This window comes from Xiphophorus maculatus, chromosome 1 (assembly GCF_002775205.1).
Source record: "Xiphophorus maculatus strain JP 163 A chromosome 1, X_maculatus-5.0-male, whole genome shotgun sequence".
NCBI lineage: Eukaryota > Metazoa > Chordata > Actinopteri > Cyprinodontiformes > Poeciliidae > Xiphophorus > Xiphophorus maculatus.
The window spans coordinates 12,483,236-12,508,787 of NC_036443.1; the positions used below are offsets into that span (position 1 = coordinate 12,483,236).

Here is a 25,552-nt window from a genome sequence, read left to right on the forward strand (position 1 = left end):
TCTTCTCGACTGCTTTTATTGCACTGCACGCCCTTCGACACGTGTGTAGCTCAAATGCGTGAGGAAAAGGACCTGTGAGTGTGTATAACCTTGTTTGTTATTGAAGGTGGCAGTGATGATGCTATGGAAATTATTGCAAATTACTTAAAGGCCTCCTGACATGTAAAAACCTTGACCTCATAATGCCATTTATGCATAATTCTTCAGAAAAAATCCTGGTGCAGCAGAAAATTAATAATCATAATCATGAACACCATTTATTTTTAAATAATTGAAAGCAGCTCCAAACAGATTCATAAATTGCTGTGTATTTTTATTTGGTCCTTAAAGATTTCTTTGGTTTTTTTAGCCTTTTTTTGTCACATGTAAATGTTTTAGATTGTCTAACAAAATGAAACATTCGACAAAAATAATGAGTAAATATAAAATACAGTCTTCAAATAATGATTTCTTTGATGAAAAAAACAAACGCCATTAAAACATCCCTAATCTGTTTGTGCTGAACTTGACTGCAACAAGCTTTTGGTAAAACCAGTCATAAACTTTTTCACATCACTGGCAAAGTTTTATCCTATCTGCGTTACAGAATTGTTCTACTTCAACCACAATTGATGGTTTATTAGCATGAACAACCTGTATAGAGTAACATCATAGCATGTCAGACTGACTTATTTCCAGACTTTGACTAGGCCACTTCAAAAACTCTTCCTTCTTTGTTTTAGCATTACAGAGATGGACTTGCTGATTATCTTGCAACATTAGCTTATAGAGGTTCTCAATGAGTCCAAAAGCCTTTGCAGACAGATAGATGTCAGTGACTTTGCTTCTCATCTCTTCATGAATAACTTTGGATTGTGTTGCTCTTTGAGATCTACTTTATGTTGTCAGGCAAGCTCTGTTTGCTGGATTCCTTTATTTATAGATTTAGCAGTGATGAGGCCCGGCTAAAACAAAAATTTATTTAAACCACCGTTAAGTCACAATTTAACAACAATGACAATAACTTTTTCCACATGGGATCAGATTGGTTTGGTTTGGAATTTATCAATGAAAGTTATATTCACTCTGATTTTCTGTCTGGTATTAAACATTTTTTTGATGGTCTGACACATTTCCTAGTAAATGTGACAAAAAAGCAGAAGCAGAAAAATTTAGTAAGGAGACGCGTTCTTCTTCACAGCGCTGTATGTCAACGCAAACCAGCCTGACATTAAGTAAGGTAAAATATAGTAGACAAGTTAAGTTGCTACATCAGAGACCTAGTCTTTTAATTATTACAAATCAAAATAACAGGAACAAGCAAACACACAGTTGGCTGAACAGCAAAGTTTAAAATAATAACCCTCTTTGCAGTAATGACTGCCAGTCTATTGTTTAAGTTTCCTGGTTTCATTTCCCACACATAAACTCAGAAACATACAAGTTTACGTGACCTCATTCTACATGAAACAACCTCTAATTACATGAAGTGGAAGCCGCAACGAGAATACACTTCTCACTGCAAAGGTCTGTGCGCCGAGCCCTCCAATCTGACTCTGGTTTGCAGATTTTTTAACACGCCGGTGAGAGAGCAAGTGGTCATTTACTCATGCATATTTGACAGCACCTAGTAGGCCCCTTTTTGTTCTGTCACTTCTGGCTCCTATTCTCTCTTTCCCCCCAGGAGAGGAAAGACTCAGAGACTTGAGGGCAGCCACCTCTGCAGCCCCGCTCTCCCCTCCAAGCCTAATTTTTGTTGTCCTGCCCTTTGAAACCTCAATCTCACGCAGGACCAAAGAATGGTGATCCATGTGCAACAAGTGCCGGTGCCATGGAAACCCCCGTTTTGGCCCCAAAATATCCCTTTTTATCCCTTTTGAAGACCTGTCACCAGGCAGAGGGAGCACAACACAACCCTGGGGCCGGCCATGACAAAGCCTATTTTCTGCCTGCTCCTTGATTGATTAAAAAAGACTTTTTAGTAAAAAACCATGTAAAAGGAAACAAAAAGTGACACAGAGAAGAAAGGGATGATGGGAGTGGTGAAATCGGGTGAATCCTCACCGCATTATCACACATAAAAAAAATCATAATCGCAACAAAGGACGGGGGCAGGTTATGCATGCAAGTTTGACAACAATGGTAATTATGACAATAATGGAAAAAGTTTGGTGTTGGTGCTCAGCTACTGCAAATGTCACATAGCTGCTCAGCTTTGTATTGAGTACAAAAAACGAATTATTGTTCAATAAGTTTATTCTGCAAATAATTATTTTCTAATAAAGTGTGTTCCGAGGTATTAATACAGCTCAAACTTTTCCACATTCTGTCATGTTACAATCACTGATTGCATGGAGAGAGACTGTGATCATCAACTCCTCAAAGATTCACTATTTGATTTAGGTCTGGGTTGTTCTAACAAGTCAATATTAGAGATGCACCAATATGAAAATTCAGGCCACTAAAATTACTGGAGCCAATAGCAAATATTTGCCTATATTATGTAAATTTATTTGTACACTGTGGAAAAACAACAATCACACCATTGACAATGCGTTAGCTAAACACCCCAAGATCCTAGCAAAATGTTAAAAAAATGACTAACATTGTCCGATATCAATGTTAACGTTGATTTATTGTGCATCTTTGGTCATTTGCTTTAAAGTGAACTACAGGTGTCTAGTGCTACTCCTCAAAAGCTCGCCACCTGCATGTCTTAGATGTTGCCTTCACTAGAAGACTAAATAATATTTTGGTAATCTGAATCAGCAGTAGTGCACTAGCCTTTGGACAAAGCCTTATGGAAGAAAAAAAACTTAATTGCGCCCAACCCAGCTCCCAAAAAACTGATCAGATTCCCACAAGGACTAAAGAAAACCATTCCCACTGCATAATGCTGCTCACACTGTAGCTTTCCACAAGCAAATATTTTTGGAAAATTTGAAAACCATCATTTTCTTCAATTACAGTTATGTACTTGCTTTGTGATGGTTCCTTACCTAAAATCCCAGTTAAAACCATTGTTTTTAACCTGGCAAAACATGAAAAACTTTTAACTATTTTGCAAGGCCATGTGTATGTTTTCTGTGACAAAAACAATTATGCAGGTAGCAACGCGGAATGGGATCAATAGTCCGTTGTATATTTTGCCCATCCGCTCGACCCGAGTGACAGATAACTCAAAACAAAGAAAGACGAGCTCCGCCGATACGCTCGGCACCAAAGACAGACCATAATATTAATTCATTTCAACAGCACAGGCTGATTTGCTTAAGTTTCTGTTTTTTGTGACAAACAGTATCTTTAAATATTTGTCCTCAGTCTTTGACTTGGCTGCTGATATGCAGGTGTCAAGCACTAACTTAACTGAGTTAACTGTTTCATGTAGTGTAAAGACAAAATATGTTCACTTTCATCAGCCTTATAGAAAGGCTGGGTTTTTTGCAGAGATATGCAGGAGATATTTGCAGAGACGATGGGTGAGGGAGGGCAAGAGCGGAGAGGAAGAGAGGCATCAGCGGCGTCCACACAGCAATTAGTATTCCAGATCCTGATGGTTTTAAACACAAAAAGGCCTCGCCAAATCCCCACGGCGGAGGTGTCAGACGGAAAATGACGAAAATCTGCTCCTTGACAGGGAGTCATTTATATTTTAGCTTCGTTCCATTATCTTAACGAATCCATCATCAGCCAATGCAATATTAACAGCAGAAAATCAACTCATTAGATCCAGGGGGATTTAATCAAGATTGCAATCATGTATGCGGTTCCTGGAGAGTTGGTGTCTTCTCTTTTTTTTTTTTTCTTTTTGGTCCTTTCCACGTAATTGCCGCATCTCAGATCTTAATAAATTATACTCGATATGAGATTGATGCCTTTTTTTTCCCCCTCCCTTGCCTCTCACGCCATGCACTCACTGTCTCCAACTATAATATTTACCATAAACATTATTATGTCATGGGCACACAGTTTAAAATGGCCTTTAGCTAACTCGCAGAAGTAATTGGCTTCTCCATTTCTCTCTAGTTTCCCTGCTAATTGCCCAGTGATATTACTAACAGTTCCCTCAGAAATAAAGAAAAGGCCTCTTTTGCACAAGCTGTGATGTGTTGCTAGGATTTTTCAACCTTTATATGCGGATGTAGAAAGAATTTCCTGTGTTTGATATTGCCTAACAAGACATGCGAGCAGATGAAAGCGCATTCCACTTTTGATATGTTAAACTTTATTTGAAACCCTGGCAGCACGGGGAAAATAGAAAGAATTCACATTTCAGGTTGATTTCTTTTGGCCCCATTTCTATGGAAAATGCTCAGCAGGAAAGGAAGCACAACTGCCACACAGACATAACTGTTTAAACCTTAAATGATTAATATTGTGTTACCCCCGCTGTAAACCTGCTATGTCTGAGTAGCATTCTAGGATGGATGGATAGATGGATGGATGGATGGATGGATGGATGGATGGATGGATGGATGGATGGATGGATGGATGGATGGATGGATGGATGGATGGATGGATGGATGGATGGATGATGACTGCTATTGGAATGGAATAAAATGGAACAAACTGGAGAGATCATTGGGCGTGCTGTGGTGGCGTAGGGGATAGCGCGACCCACATTTGGAGGCCTTGAGTCCTCGAAGCGGCTGTCGCGGGTTCGATTCCCGGACCCGGTGACATTTGCCGCATGTCTTCCCCCCTCTCCTGTCAGCCTACTTTCATATAAGGGACACTAGAGCCCACAAAAAGACCCCCTGGAGGGGAGAAAAAAAAAACTAGAGAGATCATTAGTGAACAAACAGCTGTATGAAGACCAACAATCATAGCAGAAAAGTAAGGGTTGAAGTTGTGGAGAAGTTTTCAGTGCATTATATCATAGGAAAATAAAAAAGTATATCCCAGCTGAAAATCTAGCAAGACATGGCTATCCTTTCACACTGACAGGGCAAGCGAAGAGAAGTTTTGATACACGTAACCAAAAGGCTACGCCAATTCTGGAGGAGCTGCAGAAATCTATGCATGCTCAGTGTGAGTGGCAGCAAATAGAGTCTGATCTCCTTATTTTCATGAGCAAGCAGGTGTACCAACTCTCCACTGCCTGCCCAACTATCATAGCAATGTAAAACGTCTTCAGGGTACAAATGACAGATGAATAAGTTTTTCTTATGTGGTGCTTGTGTACCCCTACTCTAATGCTGCCTTGGGTATCTGCTCTTGTAGTCAATGTCAGAAACCGTGACCAAATGTGAATGTGGTGGCAGCAGCATGCTGTGGGGAGGCTTTTTCTTAAACAGTGACAAGAAAACTGAAAAAAATAAAATAAAATAAGCAATGAATCAGTTACCTTCAAAGATTCCTATGGTACACTACTTTGTCTTCATGTTTCACATACTATCTGAAAATAAAGATATTAAAGTTTGTTGCTGCATGCTGAATAATCGCAGGCTCCAGTCTGTAACAAACATGTAATTTCTTCCTTTTATCTGAGGTTAAGTCTAGAAAAACAGAAGAACTGCACAACTGACGAGCTGCACAACACTGCCCTCGTCGGGTACAATAACTGGACTGAAAATGAGAGAAAAACAAGCAAAAATAACGTTTTATCAAAATATTTGAATCCAGGGATTTCTGACATTGACAGTCTAAAACTTATTTGGCTTTTTTTTTTAATTTAAAAAAGAAAAACTTTTTTTTTAAAACCCGCTATGATATAAATTACTTTATAAAACTGAGGAGGATTTCTCAGATTCCACTGCTGCGTCATCATGAGGAGACAAAATGTAAACCAACACTAACTTTTATTTAACAAGCTATTTTAATTTCTGTTTCTGTATGTGAAAATCTGATAGTAGATAGTATTTAGGTTTGTTTTGTTTTAATACAGTGAAAAATAAGACAGGTTAATGTCTAAACCAGGGGTGTCAAACTCCAGTCCTCGAGGGCCGGTGTCCTCCAACTTTTAGATGTGCCTCTGCTACACCACACCTGAATAGAATAATTAGGTCATTAGCAAGGCTGGGAGAACTGATCTACACAAGGAGGAGGTAATTAAGCCATTTCACTCCAGTGTTTTGTACCTGTGGCACATCTAAAAGCTGTAGGACAGCGGCCCTCGAGGACTGGAGTTTGACACCTGTGGTCTAAACTAAGTAAATATTAAGTAATTTACGCAAATTTGAATATTTCAGGAATTAAACAGTATTTTCTCAATATTAACAGAAACATTTTTGAAAGACAACTTGATTTTGATTAAATTCAATTTGTGTACATTATGTCAAAACTTTTTTATTATTAATTTTTTATAAATTAATACAATCATTCCTTTGGAAACAGCTTCTCCCTCGAACAGAATGGATTAACTTCAAACATGTTCAACATGATCCAAAAGTGTAAAATCTGTCAGAGAGACCTTTAATCTGCCTATGGAACAAAGCCTTTTGTACAAGGACTAACCTGACCTTGTCACTGCAAGTTTAACTTGCTGTCTACTAAGCAATATAAAGCCCTGGCCAGCCCTCCTCGTCTTCTCCCTCCCTGTAAGTCTTCCTCCCTCTCTCTCTTCCTCCTCGGACACAGAACCCCCTCCAGTTCTCTGTTTGTGTGTGGAAGGGGAGGGCTTAAGGCGGGGGGTAACTACAGCACCAAATGCTGTGTTAATCCCTGTTTCTCTGAGATGGCCAACGGTAAATCCGAGCCCTCTGTAAACCAATCTCAGGGTTTTTTATCTTGATTTATTAGATTACGTGTCCCGGGTCCCTGAGCCTGGGCTCCTAATCCTAATCGGAATAGACAAGTATTAGCCCAGTTCAAGGGGAGCTAAACAGCAGCAGTGGCCAACTTTCAGTAAGAGGGAAACTACCAGCTCATAGGCTTGATGTAGCCTCTTTTTTTATCCTTTATCCTTTTTTCTTGACTTACATTAGTAGAATGAGTGCGTAATTAAATACATAAATCCTCACAAAGCAACCCTCAAAAGGCCTAAAACCACTGAAGCCCGTCCAGTTTGGCTTTCTTCTCCCCCCTCCTGCACAATGAAGTTACTGAGCCAAGCCCAATCATTTGTATTTTTCTCAGATTTTTAACAGTGAGCAGGGCGAACATGAAGGTCCCATTGAAAACAACTGCAAGAATTAATTTTACATCTCAGTGAATTCAAGGCAGTGTTGTCAAATTATAAGCAACAATGCTATGTAACTAATTTCCCCTGGTCCAGAGACTGTAAGTAATCACTTTTCATCTGTAATAATAAATCGCATATAATTAGTAAAGTGTCTCCGCCCTGTGTTTCTTTCAGACAAGCTGCTCCTCACATTATAGTTTGTAGCCTTAAATCTCAATGAAAGGAGACTCTCAAGCATATTGTAATTTGCTGCTCTCGCACTTTCTTTTTTTTTCTCAACCAGTCCACCCAGTGCGGAGCAGCAACTGGGGTTAAGCTGGATGGAGTCCATGTGACACATGAGGCTAAGGGCTGGGGGAACATTAAGAAGTGTGTGCTCATACACTAATGCTGGTGGCAGCTGTTAGTCTGCCAAAAACTGCAGCAGCAGCAGCAGCGGCAAGGATATCCTGAAATACTATTGAAAACCACTAAACCTCCTCCGCGCTGATGTAAAGCTATACAGCTTCTTGGCGCCAGTGCGATCACTGATCAATCTGGGAAAGTTAACAATGGAGCCAGGTTTGGGGACTAAATGAGCTGCTTTTCAGCCAGGAAGGTCAGACTGGTGATCCCGGGAGCATTACAAGGAAAGCTCTTGTTTTTTTGTTTTTTTTTCCCCGCTTCATTTTGACAGAGTTTGAACTTGCGGCCACAACAGCTGCGACATATGTTCTTGCATTTGTGCTGCAAATGCATCTCTGTCATTGCATAAGTACATCTAGACTTTTTCTGTGTGTGTCCCCTGACCAGTGCGCTCAGGCTGCCCCCCTGCCCATTGCCCTCAGGGCTGCTGACAGGGAAGCTAAGGCAGATGTGACAGCCATGTCTGGTCCCTGTATGTGCTTGTTTGTCCCTGAAAATGAGACACCAATATCACTTGATCCCCCTGGGCATGTTTAGCTCCACCACACTGTATACATCTGATACCAACTGGAAGCCAACACCATTAAAACAAATATTTCCGCTGGTGCACTGTAAGAGGCCGCATTATAAGTTCATTCGCTTTTTAGTTTTAAATTCACAAAGAAGACAGTAGTCGACCATTTTTAGGTGGTTAAGTCAAATCATGCCCAGTGTATTGTTGTAAAAACAGCCCTACGGAGTCTTCAACGTCTTTCACATCTTGTCATTGAAGTCACAAACTTGATTGTATTGTTTTTTTTATGTGATAAACCAACACAAGGTAGAACATATATTGAAAGGGGAAATAATACTTGATTTAATGTACATTTTTAGCAATTCTGAGTGAATACTTTAGTTCTGCTCAGTGCTATTGCAGAAACAAGACTTGTGAGGTATGCCTCTAACAACATTGCACATATAGAAGCTGAAATCTTTGTCCATTTCGCATTGCTAAATGGCTCAGTGTTAGTTGTATTGGACCCAGAGAGATTGTACAAATATCAACTTTGAAAGTCTCGTCATATATTCTCAGTTGCTCTTAGGGCCGGATTTTGACTCGGCCAACCATTTTAACTGGCTGTATTTTTAGTGCTCTAATGGTACCATTCAGGTACCATTCAGGTACCATTCAGACTCTACTTGCTCATCTTTGGGTGAGCATTAAGATGTTTTGGTAAAGTTAATGAAAAAACACCAGCTGTTTCTCTGCCAAAACACCAGATACAATCTTTATTGTTGACATGGAAATAATGGCGTTCCCTTGTTTTCAGGGGCAGAATAAACTAATTAACATCTCTTTCCCATTTCAGAAGATGGATTGAATAAGAGCCAGGGATATTGTTTTACAACCTAACGCTGCTTTAAATTTCTCCACAACTTTCTTCCTGACCTGTCTGCTGTGTTTCTCAGTCTTCATGATGCCGTTTGGTCTCTAATGTTCTCCAACAAACCTCTGAAGTCTTTGTAGAACAGCTGGCTTCAGGCTGAGATTTTATTACATACAGGCTATTAATTAGGAGTGTCAGAGACTTTACATATTTTTTATCTAGAATAAATTTTAATCTCCCTGTTTAACAAACTTTGCAAAAAAAAATTTTAATCACACGAATCATAAAAACCCTACGGAAGAGGATTAGAAACCCCAAAGACATTGAAGTAGGTGGCTATGAATACTTTTGCAATGCACAGTATTGCATGTAGGGCCATACACAATGTTAAAATACCTGATGCAGTGTAGTTGCCTGCCAAACAAAAGTGAGGAGCTAATTTCCTCAGCTCCCGTGTTTTGTTCTGAGACCTAAGTGTCGCTAAGTGTACTTTCCAAGGAATATTCATTTCGTTTGGATGGCCTCGTCAGCCTTGTGACCCAATCCATATCCATTGTGTCCTGTGTGCCCTCTCCAGTCCCTGACTCTTTTCTGTAAGTGGCAGATATTTCACCTGCCTATCAGTTTCCCTCTAAACCTGCTGCTATGTGCAGGAAAGGCGCCCATATAGGGTCACAGATTGTCCTCTGCCAGGCCCTCTCTGGAGCAACTATCTGGCTGTCTCTACTTCCTCTGCTTCTATCACTCAAATTACAACATGTAGAGGTCACCGGTAGAGTTTGGTTCAACAGAGCTAATTAACTTTGATATAGTTTTACATAATATTGTGGCGGAAAAAGTACAAGCCCCAGGTGACTCATGACTTAAGACGCAAATCATAAATTCAGGCCGCCCTGATCTTATTCGTGATGGGGAAGCAGCAGGCTTCTTTAATTTTTCTCCACTTGCTGGAACACAGCCTGGAAGATGTTCAGCAAAGAGGCAAATTTCTGCCTAGAGAGCAAACAGTGTTTGTAAGTGTGCACTTTGGTATGCAGCCCATAGTGAATTCCCGTTTACTACCTAATAATGGGAATCAGATCATTTCCATGCAGAAATGTGCAGTGGGAAGAAAAGCAGCTGCTGCTATGTGAGGAAGGTAGGAGGAGGTTAACAGGAGTCAATGGAGGCTAAAGAGACAGCAGGTCTACCGACGACAGAAAGAGTGGCCAGGGACTGCAGTTCAGGACTTCTGGAAACCACATCAAACAGACTATGGAGCGCTGCCAAGAGGAACATACACCAACTGTTGCAATAGGAAAAGAAATGGGAGACAGGGAGGGGGACGAAAAATGAAAACAAAACAAAGGTTTTGGGACCAAAAAAATTAAGGGATTTAATGGAACGTTGGCTTCAGGAACCAGAAATAAAAGAAAAAGAAGTAGAAAACTAGGAACACCACAGTTTCTAGATTTTCAGATTTCAAGATCTGTTGCCATCTTTCTGTCTGTAGAACTTTAGATTATATTCCGGTATTTAGTCGTTCTTTTTGTCCAATAAAAACAGTCCCTAGATTTGTAGAGATTGTTTTCTTTTTTTAAGTCGCGCTGCGTGAAGTACTTCTGATAAGTCAAGTTTTTATCATTATCTGATCTCAGTTTACAGAATCAGGAAGAAATATTCATTGGAAAGAAAAGCAAACAAAACAACTTAAAAATACAGTGTGACAATAAGTAGTGAATAGCAATTGGTTTTGGATTCCAAGAGAAATTCTTTATTTAATAAGTTGCTGTCAACTTCCTTTACTTTCAGTCTTTATATAGTTAATATCTCACAATAAGTTACACAGTAATAGGAATTGCATAATTAATGCACAGTGAGGGCAAGAATACACTTTTCTGACAGCATTCTAATATAATGAGATTTCATATTTTTTCTGCACTTTTATGCTTTTTCATATATCTGACTGAAACCAACTAAAACAATGGAAGTAAAGACAGAGTGGAAGTGGCATCGTTTAAGCATAGCACAGAGACATCAGCTGATGATCAAGCTGAAGATTTTCAGCTTGATCTTCCCTGACCAGTGACTGACTGGTTGGAAACTCTAAGCTTTTTTAAATATGTGAATGCACCATTTGCAGGCGAAGTCTGCTATCAATTTAGGCTACGAGAAAGCGAGAGAGAGCAAGACTTCTAGCATGTAACAAAAAGGCTAAATGTATTACAGCAAAAATGTAATAATATAATATTCTATTTTTATTCTTTTGAGCTTTCAACCTTTCTATGGTATGACAATTTGTAAATATTGGAAGCCTATAAGAAATCTTCAGTAACACTTGACATACTACGCATATGAATTCATAATACAGGATAATAATAAAAAAGCTTGTAGTCGTGCAGTTCCACCAGGCGCTAATGTTGTTTTCTCATGTTGCTATACAACCGTTCCTAGGTCAAAATGGATTAAAGTTGGAATTGGCAGGTCAATGCTTTACAAAAACCAGATATCAGAAAATGCCCACAAAATTCAAATCATGCCGTCAAATCTTACAATCTTACGAACATTTTTTAAAACGACGATGCTCTACATGTCAGATATTTAAGACACTAAGATGCAAGAGCTAAAATCTTTAATTTTTTGCCACTCTGTCTGGTCTTCTCAGTGTGTTTTCAGCAACATGTCCTCCCTGCCTGCAGTTGGGCCCCATTCTCAGGGCTATCAGGAACAGGCCACTTGTTCTGCACCTGACTAATACCCTCTATAATGTCACTTCTATATTTGTATCCTGCTAATCTGCTCTCATGCCCCACTCTTTTCCACTTTCTTGCAAATTTATCACCAGACTGAAAGACTGCTGCCAGATCCCTAAGTGCCTCACCCTTTTAAATTAAATAGCGGCATTTGTGATAAAGCCACTAAATTCCTTATCTGACTGACCTGAAGAGTCTTTCAAGGCAAAGTGTCACTTTTCCTAAACTGGAGCACTTGTGACGCCATACACCCCACCCTATCCAACCGCCACACAAACACGTTTGTACACACCCACAGACTGACAGTTTTCTTGTCCTCTTCAAGGACAGAATCGGATCAAAAATAGAACAAAAAACAAGTTAGGCATGCTGCGGAAAGGACATGCGTGTTTAACAAGGGTAACTGGGGAGCCGTTTTAAACCGTGATGTCCTTATTTGAGTAAAGTAATAAGTAAAAATTTAAATACTATGCTGGCTACCTCTAAATCGAGAAGTTATAGTATTGCTTAGTTTATTCTAGTCGGTAGCCCTCAAGCAAAAAACAGTAGATGTGTCTGTTTGAGCACAGCAGGCTACAGGCTGTACTTGGTGATATATTTTTTTGAACCTCAGCTAATACAAACTAAAACTAAACTCAAGATATGCAAAGAACAATTAATAATTCTCAGAGAAAAGCCAAGGCCATCAGCTCTGACTTGGGTTATCTTGTACTGAGCCTGAACTCAAGGAAACACTGAGCCTGTCAATAAATTTATGTTCACTTCCTTTCCATCGCAGAATCATCACCTAATATGGCTCTGCCTGAATTCTCTGGTTATTTTGAGTGTTGTGATAATACTCTCTCTAACACTGTCCCTCTTCAGAGGCTCTAATCAGAGATAGGTCTGTAACTTTTTAGAAAATGGGTTTTGGGGTAGATAAGAAACAGAGATTCATAAATTAAACAACTAATACAACAAGTTCTAATATCTACAGCGCTTTGCAAAAGTATTCACACCCAATAGGCTTTTTTTTTCACTTCGTCTTGAGACAACCACACATGTTATTTAGTGCAATTTATGTATGTTTAAATGCTAGACCAACACAAAGGATCATATGATTGCAAAGTAGAAGGAAAATACAATATTTTATATTTTTTAACAAATGATACCAATGGTAACTGGGGGAGCAGCAGAGATCCACGCTCAGGTGGAAGATCTGTTGGCAAGATGACACCAAGATTTAACTTTCTGATCTAAACACAAAACCATGTGGAGGAAATTTATCACTGCACATACTATTCCCAGGGTGAAATGTAGCAGTGGCAGCATCATGCTGACAGATTGCTTTTCTTCTCCATGGACTGGGAAGCTGTTAGGAGTTTATGGAAATATGAGTGAAGCTAAATGCTGGACAATCCTGGGAGAAAACCTGTCATAAGCTGCAAAAGGCTTGAAACTGGGGTGGAGTGTCACCTAACAGTGAGAATAGAACCCAAGAAAATGAAAGATTAGGTTTTCATTTTCAATAACTATTTGAAAATTATTCCTTTTTACAATTATGGACAACTTTGTGTTGGTGTATCACATAAAACTTCAGCCAGATTTGTTAAATGTTGGTTGTAGCTTTGGGGATAAATGTGAAACCAGGGAATGTAACAACAGCAATCAATTATATTCTGTAAAAAGCATAAATAGTATCAAAAATAATTTCTGCAAAAAGGATAACAGAGTAACTGACAGAGTAAACATTGAAGGCTTTGATTCTATTTTGGCCTCTTCTTCAGCTTCTAATCTGTTTTTGATAAGCTGAGAAGTCACTTCCTATCTGGGTGCTTTCCATTGTTTTCCTACATTTTAAGAGGAATGAGGCTAAAACAGTCTGTTCCGATGTAGAAGGTCAAGCAACATTGTTCAGAAACCAAGAAAATACGATTAAAGGTAACAGCTTAACAACAACAGGGTATTCCTGTTCCTGAGGAATGGCTCATATCCAACCCTGATAGTTGATTTAAACTTGAGCAGGAAAAAAAAAATCTTCACTTTAGCGCTGTGGGTTCTTTGTAGCAGGGCTTCCTCTTAATCTCAGTCTCTTGCGTTTGTTTATCAGTTTTAAAAACTGCACGCTGAAGGACTCCTTGATTATTTAGACAAGGCTCAGGAGTATTTCCGGGGCCAACAGAGTAAAATCTCTGATGCAGGGATCCAAGCAGGCTGCTTGCTTAATACTTGACCCATGACCTCTCCTGGGTAATAATGCCTCCGTATCTATCCTCGCACACGTAGCAGCACAGCACAATCATTCATTCAGATGCCTAGAGAAGTTTCACAAAGCTGTGAGAAACACTGTCGAAAAAGCTGCTTGTGTCTCCAGTAACCTCTCTGTTTAGTTTGCTGCATGACTAAAGAAAAAATAGGTAGAAAAAAATATACATTACCAATGTAGATCTTTCTTTCAAGTTTTTTTTTTTTATTTTCCATTTGTTTCCAGAAAGCTGCATAAAATCTAGATTTACCCCTTTCAGCAGTCACACATACAACATTTTTGCCATTTTCCAATTTTTTTTACATGGTAATCCTCCTCTCGCCCTTTCAGCTGTTCCTCTCTCAGTCATACTCGCTTCACACAATTGAAAAAAAAAATTGCCATAAAGCCAAGCAACTGCAAGCTGAGAACCACTTGCAAAAATAAAGGGCTCTCAGAATAGATAAATAAAATCTCTGTTATCCAGCTGCCCTCCCTAAATCACTCCCAACCCCTTCAACAAGTGGTCACAAGCCAGGGCAAAGCAGGCTCTTTCAATAGCACAAGACAACCACAAAAGAGGATTCTTTCAGATTCCAAAACTGATTGCTCAAGTTTTACAAGTGAAAACTGGGCCGAATCTGTATCTTTGAACATAATTACAGTATGTCCTTGTATCATCCTTCCTGTTGGTGAAGTGTATTGCCTTGCATACATTCCTGGGAGTGGAAAAAAAAGAGACATTCAGAAAGAAGGGAAGTGGGAGGTTTGTCGGGCTTATTTTCAGTCGATATTACAGGACTTTAGCTTTTCTGAGAGAAAGGAAACAGACAGGGAGCACACATAATTATCAAGACAGACATCCCCATATTTCATCCATCTATGGGAGCCCACATGTTGACGGAAGCTTCGGGAAAAATACGAGGTCAAGCATTGTTTGTTTTATTTTCCCTGTTTTTGAATGAGATAGTATCCCACAACTACTCAGCCCAATGGAGAGGCGAAGCACTGACTGTGCTGGCATAACAACAAAGAAATCCCAGCTCAGTCATCTCTCATGCAGACTTACCCACAACAGTTACTTTATGTGCTTAGCTTAAAGAATTTATCAAACTGATTCTGATAGTAGGCCACTTCAAATGTTGCCTTTTGAACACCAAGTCATGTCACATCCTTCAATTATATGTATCCTTTATAATGAACCCCTGTGGATTAGGTGCATGTTATTAGGATGAAGGGCAAGAATCCAGCGTGCGTCAATAGGAGAACACTGAGTTTTGCAGTGATATCCTCATCTTGTTTTATTTTTTTTTTGTATTTATGCTGAAAGATCAACAAACCATCTAGGGATTAAAGTTCAACCATTCATGAGAGCCACCACGTGGTCAAACAAATAATGACTAATCAGATAATAGGTAGGGCTGCCACCAGTTGGAGCTGCTCAAAACATTGCAGTGAATGCATGGCATTTGACACTGTGACGTTCATGCTGCAGAATTTTCTTGATATGTAGAAAAAAATCTATGCCATCCTGACTTAGTCAGAGGTTAACTTTAATATGATACAAAATCAGATGTGTAGAAATGCAATGCCAAAGCAGTGGTAGGAGAGTAAAGAATAGGGTGATTAGCGTATAACTTTCTCTGCCTAGCAGAGTATGCACCAGAAAACAATGGATACTAGAGTAAGACCTTTTGGATATGCAGTGTTACAGGCAGGGACCAAATATTTTTTTCACCATTTGTAAATGTTTTTAGAATACAGTGCTGTGAAAAATTATTTCCACCCTTATAGATTTTCTGACACATTCAAATGTTTTCAATTTGTGATGGAGAAACATTCTCCAAACCACAATGACCCTTTGTAAAAAGTAATTTCCCCCCTTCTGAAATAATGAAATAATGAACTAACTGTGACTAACCACATTTTTTTGGAGGGCTGAGTTTAATTTCACAAGCCACACCCTGGTGGTTACAACCTGATCTGTAGAATCAATAAATCATATCCCTTAAACAGAACCTATCTGACAATGTGAAGCAGGCTACAAAAAATCTTAAGAAGTCACACATCTTTCCCAGATGTAACAAAATTCAAAAACAGATGAGAAATAAAGTCACTGACATTTATCACTCTGGGAAAAGTTACAAAGCCATTTTAAGTCTAGTGATTCACAGTGAAAACCCATATCCACAAACAGAGGAAACATTGAACAGTGATGAATCTTCCCAGGAGGGGTCAATAGATGATATCTGCTCAGAGTTACTTTGATTGGTCAGAGGTCTAAATCTTTTAGATTTAACCAGTGTCAAATCAGTCAAAAGAGGGTCAGAACCACAATTCATGTAAAGAGTACACCTCTTCAAAATCTTCATAACAATAAATAGTGGAAAAAATAAATGATGTGTGACATTTGGGCAATTTACTTGTTGTTTATGTCTATAATTCACAAAAAATATGGTACCAATAGGAAAAATACATTGACATGTTGTGACGAGGTTTGTTTATGAGTACAAAATTAAAGTGAGGAAGGATGAAATGGCAACAAATTTGGGCAAAGGAGCAAATTCACTCTGAGCCTTGCAGTCTACTTATGCACAATCAGCATTAAATTCAGACTAAGCTTTACTAGCAGTATTTAAAGTTTTTTGTTAATGTAAAGCATTCAAATCATTTTAAAATTTGTTTAGCTCAATTTGATCATTTTTCAACTAAAGGGATTACAATATTGAACTCTGTACACCTTTCAACAATGTGCAACAATTAAAACAACGAAAACATTATGCTTTCAATATTTACTAGGTATTTGTGAGTAGGCACAGCACAGAAGATGTCATTGTATAAGCAGTTGCCTCCAATGCTTTAACAGCTAACAGTGCAGTGGCCAGACTCACCAGGACAATAAATCCACAGCTGGCCCAGGGATGGTCTCTGAAATCCCTACAATCAGGCTGCACATAAATGCTATTTTGTGCTGACTGCATTGTCTCCTGACTCTATTCTGGTAATCTAATGTGTGCTACATGTTCTTGGTCACCTTGACTTTGGTTGCCATAGCACTCTACACAAACACATCCCCACCCAGAAATACACCAAATAAGGCTTGGGGGAAAATCTCATAATCAGACGGCACAGAGGGAGAGGCACATATAACCTTAAATATATTGTAAACAGGTCAAAGCTATTCCTGTGTGTGCATACAGAGCTTGCTTGCGAGAGGCTGCCGGTGACACAGGCGCGCACAGTCTGGTTAATTAGTACACAACAATAATTGTCCTAAGCTCAGCTATTGTTGACTCAAAGAAAATGATAATTGCATGGGCATCAACAAAAAAATAATTTGAAGTTCTTTAAAGAGGCGAGGTTTCTGAGGACAAATCTGTTTGTACCAGGAATGACCTTTAAACACCTTCCTCCAACGCCGAAGAACCGGGATACAAGAAGGCAGCCGCTCTGTCTAGATGTCGACCCCGGCAGATGTGAGTTGTGAAGAGTTCAAAAGAATTCGGCATGGGGGCACTGCCATTTACATAATCCTCCAGATATATTCCCCCGCAGCCTAATCAAATTATTCACAAGCCTAGCCCCTAACTATTTCAAACTGTGCAATACACAGTCTGTCCATTACCATCCTCTGCGCCTTAATCTTGTCGAAACACCCAATGTCACTTTTCCCTTCAGAATGGCCAACAGACGCAGCAAATAAAGCACGACTGCGTCTTGACACCTAAAGATTTCAGACGAATCCCATCTTTCCCCACTTGTCCACTTTGTCTGACATTTCTTATTGCCTCGGGATTTTAGCCACTTTTGAAAAACAGAGTGCGCTAAGAGAACAAAAATGTTATCGCTGGAAGAACACAATCTTAAGACAATGGGACATTATGTTCAAATGAAGCTTTCAAGGGAAGTTAGTTGTTGTAGTAATTAGTAGAGCACAGTTGCAGCTATTGAGAATAACTTTGAAAGACAACTGCAGATGACACAAGGGATTTTGATAATCACAGGGTTGGGTCCCTGAAGGCCTAATCCGAAAAGAAGATAAAAACAGAACTGCTGATTCATACACAAGTATGGTTTATGCACAAAACAAACATGCAAGCTTCAAAACATGGCTCTTTTTCCACTTTGTGGATATGCTGAAATAGTTTGGAGTACATTGAGTACCAACAGGTTTCTCAGGTCATAATGACACTGACAGATTTGACAGTACTGTTGTTTTGAAAATTAATTGACAAGAAACAATATGTACTTAAATAGTCATCCACTTGTTTTCTTTGCAGCTAGGTTTTATGCAACAGTTTATAACGCAAGGCCTATGTTATTGGTAGATAAGAACAGGAAGGACAGTTTTCAGGGAGAATTTAAAGATACAATCACCTAAAAGAAAATCTGACAACCTTAGATACCTAACAACCTTTTTTTATTATTATTATTTAAGACAAGCAACCTTTTAGTTGTGGGTACCTTCAACAAAATGTAAATATAGGAAAAATGTAGAATGTTAATGTGAACTTAGTTTGACTAAATTAACCAGGCTGTATTAAGCTTCCACATGAACAGCCTTTACTCTTACTTCAGTGCTTCAGTGACTGATTCAGTTCTGATCACATGCCACGAACAAGTGCCCTGATTGGCTGTGGAGCTGGCATCTTTAACCCTTTCTATATCTGGGTTTCCAGAATTTCAACCTGACTTTTCTCACATAGAAATGATGCGCCAAACAAGTAATCTGCCTGCCATTTTGGTAGTAAGGTTGTAAAAGAATCTTGCTGTGTTTAGGTCGCAAATATTAAAGTGACACTGTTTTTTGCCACTGGTATTAAGCTGGTGAAAAAATCTTCATATTCATATTCTTCACTTAGTTTAAGCCAGTTGTTTTCATGCTTTTTCTAACCAGTGCAAAGTGTGAGAAAATAAAAAAAAAACATTTTCAAAAGCCACCATCTTAACAGTCATTTTAAATAAGTAGCACAGCAGAACACTTTTAGTTTATTGTTCTCTGCCATAAAAACAGCAAACAGAAATGGTCATATACACTGGCACTGTATAATCAGCTGAAGAGTCTATTTTTATTCATAAATAAATTTGCCCATTTTGATATTTGAAAAAATTAACAGAGGTCTGTAGTTGAAAATTTGAATTTCAATGGAAAAGTCAGAGCTTTTATCCAAATCTCAAAATTAATTGTGGCGCCATTGGCCTGTGTTGCTAATAACAGTTAGCCTTGTCACTAATAATTATAAATTAGTAAGTCTCTGTTGTTCAAGAACTCGTAATTGAAATGCACTTAAATTGGGCATGATGCAATTACAAGATCCAAGTTTCAACTACAAAGATGAATGGCACAAGAAGCCACAAGTAGTTCTAACATATCTTTCAAAGTTGCAAACCTCATATGATTCTCATCTTAAATTATTTAGATAAGTGTTTTAGCCTACGTCACATTGTCTCACAGGTCCTACTGAAGTAATTTCTTGATTCTACAAGTCAGCACACAGAATTTAGACCGGGGTGTGGCTACTGAAATTGAACGAAAATGTAGTAAACCACAGTAATTCATGAACTAAGTGGAAGAGGGAAGTATTTTTTTGTTGTTGCTGTTGTTCTGTCTTTTTTAATGAGGGTAAATACTTTTTTCTTGCACTGGTTACAACATTTTGTTGATCTGTAACTAATATGAGTGATTTTAAAATTTTCCCTCTGAACATGGAGCCCAGAAACAAATAACACCTTATAATGAGCTTTTCAACTCACTGCATCTTTATTACATCCAGCTTTGTATTGTTTGACTCTAAGAAACATCATCTCATTGTTAATCAGCCTGTTGTTGCTTTGTGCTTGCTATGCAGCCGGGGGCTAAGGGGTTAATGGATCAGCCAAAGTTAACATCCCATATGCGGTCAATTTTCAATGACTTCTGTTCCCGGATTGAAATAAACTATTTTATGTCTCCAAATATGCAGATCATTTTGCTTAATGAAAGATGCTTGACGTCTCAGATCCAATTAATATGCAAATGTAAGTGAGGATTTATTTGTGACATTCTGTATGGGTGAGAGAAAACAAAAAGGCTTCTTAACAGTAACACTAATTGCTGTGACTGATTGTCACATATCATCATTCACTCTGGATCTCCTAAATACCAAAATTCAGATAAAAAATTCTTCACATCCGCCTGGTTAGATATATTTATTTTCCTGTGCTTATTGGTTTGTTTTTCCGCCACAGTGCACAGTGTTATGTTTAGCCGTGATGAGAAAATATGCTTTACCAACAGCCTCTCTCTGCAGTTTGTTGAACAAAAAAAGGTGAATAATTAAATTTAAAATGCAATTAATGAGTTCTGCTCATGTTTGCTAACTTCCATTGGAGCACTGCATATTTTTGGTGTACATTACCTTTCATACAATCCATCAGATTAAAAGAAATGTGTGAAAGGCTCGTGCTACATAAAGTTCCTTTTCTCTGATTAGTCATTATGGCTTTGTAAAACAATCCCGTGAAAAGGCTGCACTCGCACACTTGTCACATATACACGTTTTATGGCTTTCACACATCCAATTTCTATTCCAGCTGTTAAAAAAGCCGCGACTAATGCAATTCATCTTTGATGTGGAAAAACCTTCAATCAGTGATGTATTTATCACTATAAAATAAAATCAATAATGTAACTCAACTATTAAAATCCCTTAATGGAAGGAGCAATATACTTAGACGTTTGCATCATCCCCAAGCTTTAATGCTTAGGGCACTACACAGAATGGGGGGGTTTACATTTATATTTCAAAAACCGTAAAGAACAACTGACACCTTTTGTGACGTACTGTACTATTAAAGCGTATGATTTAAATGAAACTGAAAAATTAAAGGAAATTAGAATTGTGTTCATTGAGCAATTAATTTATATTATAAAGAGCTACAAAGTGATTTGCTAAAACAAACTTTTGAAAATTATATTCAATGTCGCCACTTTGAAGTGTGATTCTAGTTTTAATAAATAGCATTGGCTATAGAACAGATTTAGTGCTGTCCAATTAAGAAACCTGCAGAGTTGTAAAAAAAAAATATTTAAAAACTTTTACATAACTCATATTTAGAAACAAATTAAAATCCAAAATTCAGTTTATCTGTAATTTAAAATGGTAAACTAGAGAAAAAAGTGTATTTACGACAGAAATGTAATGTTTTAATCAGATTTGATAGTTGTCCAGACAAATGTTAATGATGTCCTCCACAAAAGGTTATTGCTAAAGAAACTGGCAATTGACTAAGTGCTATATCCAAGAGTATTAATGGAAAATTGAGTGGAATAAAAAGATGTTGGGGAAAATAAAGTTGCTAGCAAACTTGCCTGCCCTACATCCCACAACAAACTATGTATTGTACAGGCCAGGCCCAACGCTGATATTAAGCTTGTTGAACATCTGAGTAGAGTCACAGGAAAATCGTCTCCATGCGACACAACTGCTATTGAAGAAACTTGCTGGTAATCTGTGCAGAAGCTTACGGCTAATTTTAATCAGGCATGAAATCTTTATTGATTACTGCAACAGACAAAAGCTTATCCTATCACTTTCCTTAATTAATTCTTATTAATTAATTTTATATATACATTATACTACACATATATCTTACTTTTGCTTAATGCCCACTGCAATAGTCAGTTTTTTTTTTCTTTATTTGCCACAGAATATGAAACTGAAAACTTTTTTTTTTTATTTAGTTTTGGGAGTGTGGTAAAGGTTGTCTCATAGGATCTTCAATTAATTTGTTCTCCATTTCTATATTTACAACAGGAGCAAATGATTCTACACTAAATTAAAATCCTTCTAAGCAAAATTTGTGAACACTAATAGTATCAATAATTTATTCTGCTTGTGACAAATCATTCTAAAAAAGGAGTTTAATGCTTGGTTTGGCATTTTTACCACACCCAAGATAGCAGGTTTAGTTCAAAACCCTCATACCAAATTGTTTTGAGTTCAGAGAAGCACAAAATTAATTATTTTTGACCTGTAGGATTTCATGTAGAAGCACAAAAACAAAAATGCTGATTTTTAAAATCATGGGGTATTTTGGTAAATCAAGAACATAATTAAAATATGTATCAAGAAAACAACTGAATTTCAGAAATGTAGATTTCTGTCTTTTAGAAACTGAAATGAGAAATAGTCTGGAAAATCAAACTGCTTTTGATAGTCAGTTATATTTTTCCATACATTTCAAGATCTGGAAAATGATGACAGCAAATTTCAAACTTTCCCACATGTTTCCAGGTTGTGCGAGAACCCTCTGGTGAAGGTAATTCTAAGAATCTTTAATTGTGGTTTGTCTTGTTTTCCGAGAGAAATTTAACACTTAGGTCAACAAAGTCAGCAAAGTAACTGTACTGCTGAGTACATATGCAACACTATAAAGGACACACACATTCAGCTCTGGCCCTTAACAGTATTTCCCAAAGTCTTGAACAAACGTATTGCTCGTGTCTGAATCCGCCAGTGTTTGTGTGCGTACTCGACGTCTGTTTGCACGCCGACCTGGCCTCAGATTGCTGTTTGAGGATGTAATTGCTCTGCTCCTCTCCTCCTCGGAGTGGCCCAGGATGGATCTGCGCGGGCTGTTTAGCAGTCAATGGCCGGTGCAGATTGTAAACAGATCTCCCATGAATTGCGGGTTTAGCGGTTTTGTAAGTCTCTAAACAAGGTTCTGCCGATAACGTCGCTCGCTCCCTGACAAAATCAGCCACTTTGCTGCCTGGGTGTGATTTGAGAGGTGCCAGTCAACGTGATTGACACTATTAATCCCCCACAGGAGCAAAGAGGAGGGGAAAACAAACCATGCCCTTATAGAAAACATGTCCCTGTTTAAATTCCACTTTAGGTAAATATTTCACCCATCAAACTGCCATGCTGCAAGATAGCAAAACATGTCTTTGGCAAGTTAGAAAGAAATTAGATTGTATAATTGACTAAATTAATGGTTTGAAAGAAAACAAACAACTGCACAGTTGTTGCCTTGAAGAATGTTAAACTCCTACATGTTACATACATGAAAGGGTGAGACTATCTGTGATTGTACTGTATAAACATAAAGGTCAGCAATTCCATTTTGCCTTCTAAATTCATTCCTGATTTGTACGCTGTCACCCCGATTAAGACCTGGGAAAGTTCTGACATACAAAGCATACTGGAGCTTTTAAATTATATATTAAGCTTTGCTGGCCAGTAGGACAGAAAGCCATTAAGCATTAAGCACACATATTAATATTCCAGTAATAATGGGAACATCTTGGAGACAGAAACACTAACTTGCCCAAAGCTGTCAGGAGAGATGATTAACCATTTTGACCAAATATGGTTAGATATTAAGACACTAAAGACAGAAGTATAATTAAAACAATGACACATTTGTAGACACATTCTACTGTAGAAACACAGTATCATGAAAACCTTATCAGGAACCTTAGATATTATGAGCATTGCTGCAAAACACAGGGTCTTTATCACAGTTTCATAGGGGACACTGCAGGAGCTGCGATAAGTTAAGTGAGACCACCAGGACAAACAATGCAGACTCGTCAGGCTTTGTGCATCTGGAGCGGCGAGTATGACCAGAAAGAGACACAAAAAGAAAAGATCAATGCATAAAATTTGAATTACCCACTGAAATCTCGGGTGTTTTATAATAAATGCTTTGATGGGGCCTGGGTTACTTCCAGTGTAATAATTATTTTTGCTAATTAAAGTAAGTATCCTTACAAAGGCAACCATGGCTTCTTGGCTAAATTAGCATGTCCACAGTTGCAGTTACAGTCATAGTTCAAATTTGGACAAACTCCTTGCAATCCACCAGAATTACAGCGTGTTAGCCGAGCAAAGTTCACACAAATTTACATTATTCAAGACTTCAGACCAGTTGTGCCATGAGGGCCGGCATCCTGCACGTTTTAGTTCTATCCCTGGTAGTACCAACAACCTTTTCAGCATGTCAGTGTTCTTCTTAGGCCTTCTAACGAGCCATCATTTGATCCAGGTGCGTTAAACCTGGGAGAGAACTAAAACATGCAGGATGCCGGCCCTCGAGGACCGACTTTGAACAAGTTCACTTAAATATTGGTAGGAACAATAAGGTTTTTATAAAAACATATGGTACAAATAAAATTTACTTGTACATTTTCAGTGGTATAAATCAACAGACTTTACACTAAAATAATTCAGATGAAGTAAAGTACAAACAGAGCTTACATATGGGGCTAAAGACAGTAACTTAGGTTTGAGTCACACTTTGCAAAAAAAAAAAACAAACAAAAAAAGACATAAGACTTCACTTGCACTCTAAAGATTTGAGTCTCATGAACAATCTTTATGTCCTCTCTGGTTTATTGTAATGTACTCAAATGAATTGCTCTCGTGACACCTTTAAGCATAGTATATACTGTATACACAGTATATATACACTGGCTGGTTATAGTTTACAACAACCTGTTTGCTTATTGTACCACCATAATAATAACCACAACCATTTCTCTCAAACTAAAGTCTGTATTAAGTTATTTTAGTTCAAATAAAAGTACTTTATCTCTGATAAGTTATTCTCTTGTTGTTAAGGTAGCTTAAAACCAAAAATGTTCTTCCTAGTTTTTCAGCATAAAATTCTTACTGGAACAACAAACTAGACCCTGAAACATGTGTGCAGTTTACACAATGCATTTAAAAGCAGATTTACTGCATGGTTTTCAAATAATCTTGCAAATCCTCTGGCACAGAGGAAAGAGAAGAAAAGCCTCAAATCATACATTAAGATCAGCATAGTTAAGAATTTGATAATATGAACACAGACTACAATTTTGTCAATGGGAAAACAAAAAGGATTCTTTCTGACTAATTCATTCAGAAATTCAAGATGAACTGGTGTTGATGTGTTTTTACAGAAATATACAGTATATTCATATTTTTGAGAGGTACATATTATATCTTACTCTTGAAATCATTTACAGCACTTGGAAATAGTTTTTGCATCTTTAATTGAATGATCTGAAAAAGATTATGTAAAAAGTCCAAGTATAAAATTAGACCAATTGTTTGAATTTACAATCTATTTTGAGCTTTAGGTTATTCTTGGTTTTGGGCTAAGTATAGACAGCCTGCATCAAGTTAAAAAATGTCAATTTACATCGTTAGAGTCTTGAGTTGGAGCTGGCTCTTAAAGACTTGAGTTTTGAATCTAAAAACTTTAGACTTGATTAAACACTCAAAGACGTGGAACCTGACTTGGACTTGTTTCAACTTTAAAAATGGTTTGTGAACATCTCTGACAGAGCTTCATCAAGCTATAAGACAATCAGAAATAATTTAAAAAAAAAGAATAGTGTTCAGGAACATTCAGTAAAAATGTAGAAAAATCCAGACTTTGAACACAAACAAGCTATTTTATACAAACACTTATAGAGATCAGCTGCAACTTAGCATCACCAACACCAAATGCTATCTCTTTTCTTCTTAACAAATTATGTAAAAATAGCCCATTATGGTGAGGAACAAAGAGGATAAGCCCGATGTTAGAGCAAACCCCTCACTGATGCCCCAGTGACTCGGCCAGCCACTCTCCCAAGGCCTACTCCTTGATTAAATGCATAATCCACTACTCCCCATCCCCAATGATTTAGTGTGCCTTTAAATCAGCTTGCGCACACATAAAAACCTCAAATAAAAATCACCAAGAA

General features: G+C 38.0%; 1 protein-coding gene across 2 annotated transcripts in view; it reads right to left on the reverse strand.

The window, feature by feature from the left end:
- Positions 1-25,552, reverse strand: part of casz1 (castor zinc finger 1) — a 215,705-nt gene that overhangs the window by 124,372 nt on the left and 65,781 nt on the right. The window contains exon 1 of one of the 2 annotated variants that reach the window (XM_023327703.1): positions 14,024-14,040. The exons of the other annotated variant lie outside the window; for it this stretch is intronic. The gene's annotated coding sequence lies outside the window, so the exon portion shown is untranslated. Of the gene's footprint in view, positions 1-14,023; positions 14,041-25,552 lie in introns of those variants that run through there. 2 annotated transcript variants of the gene reach the window in all.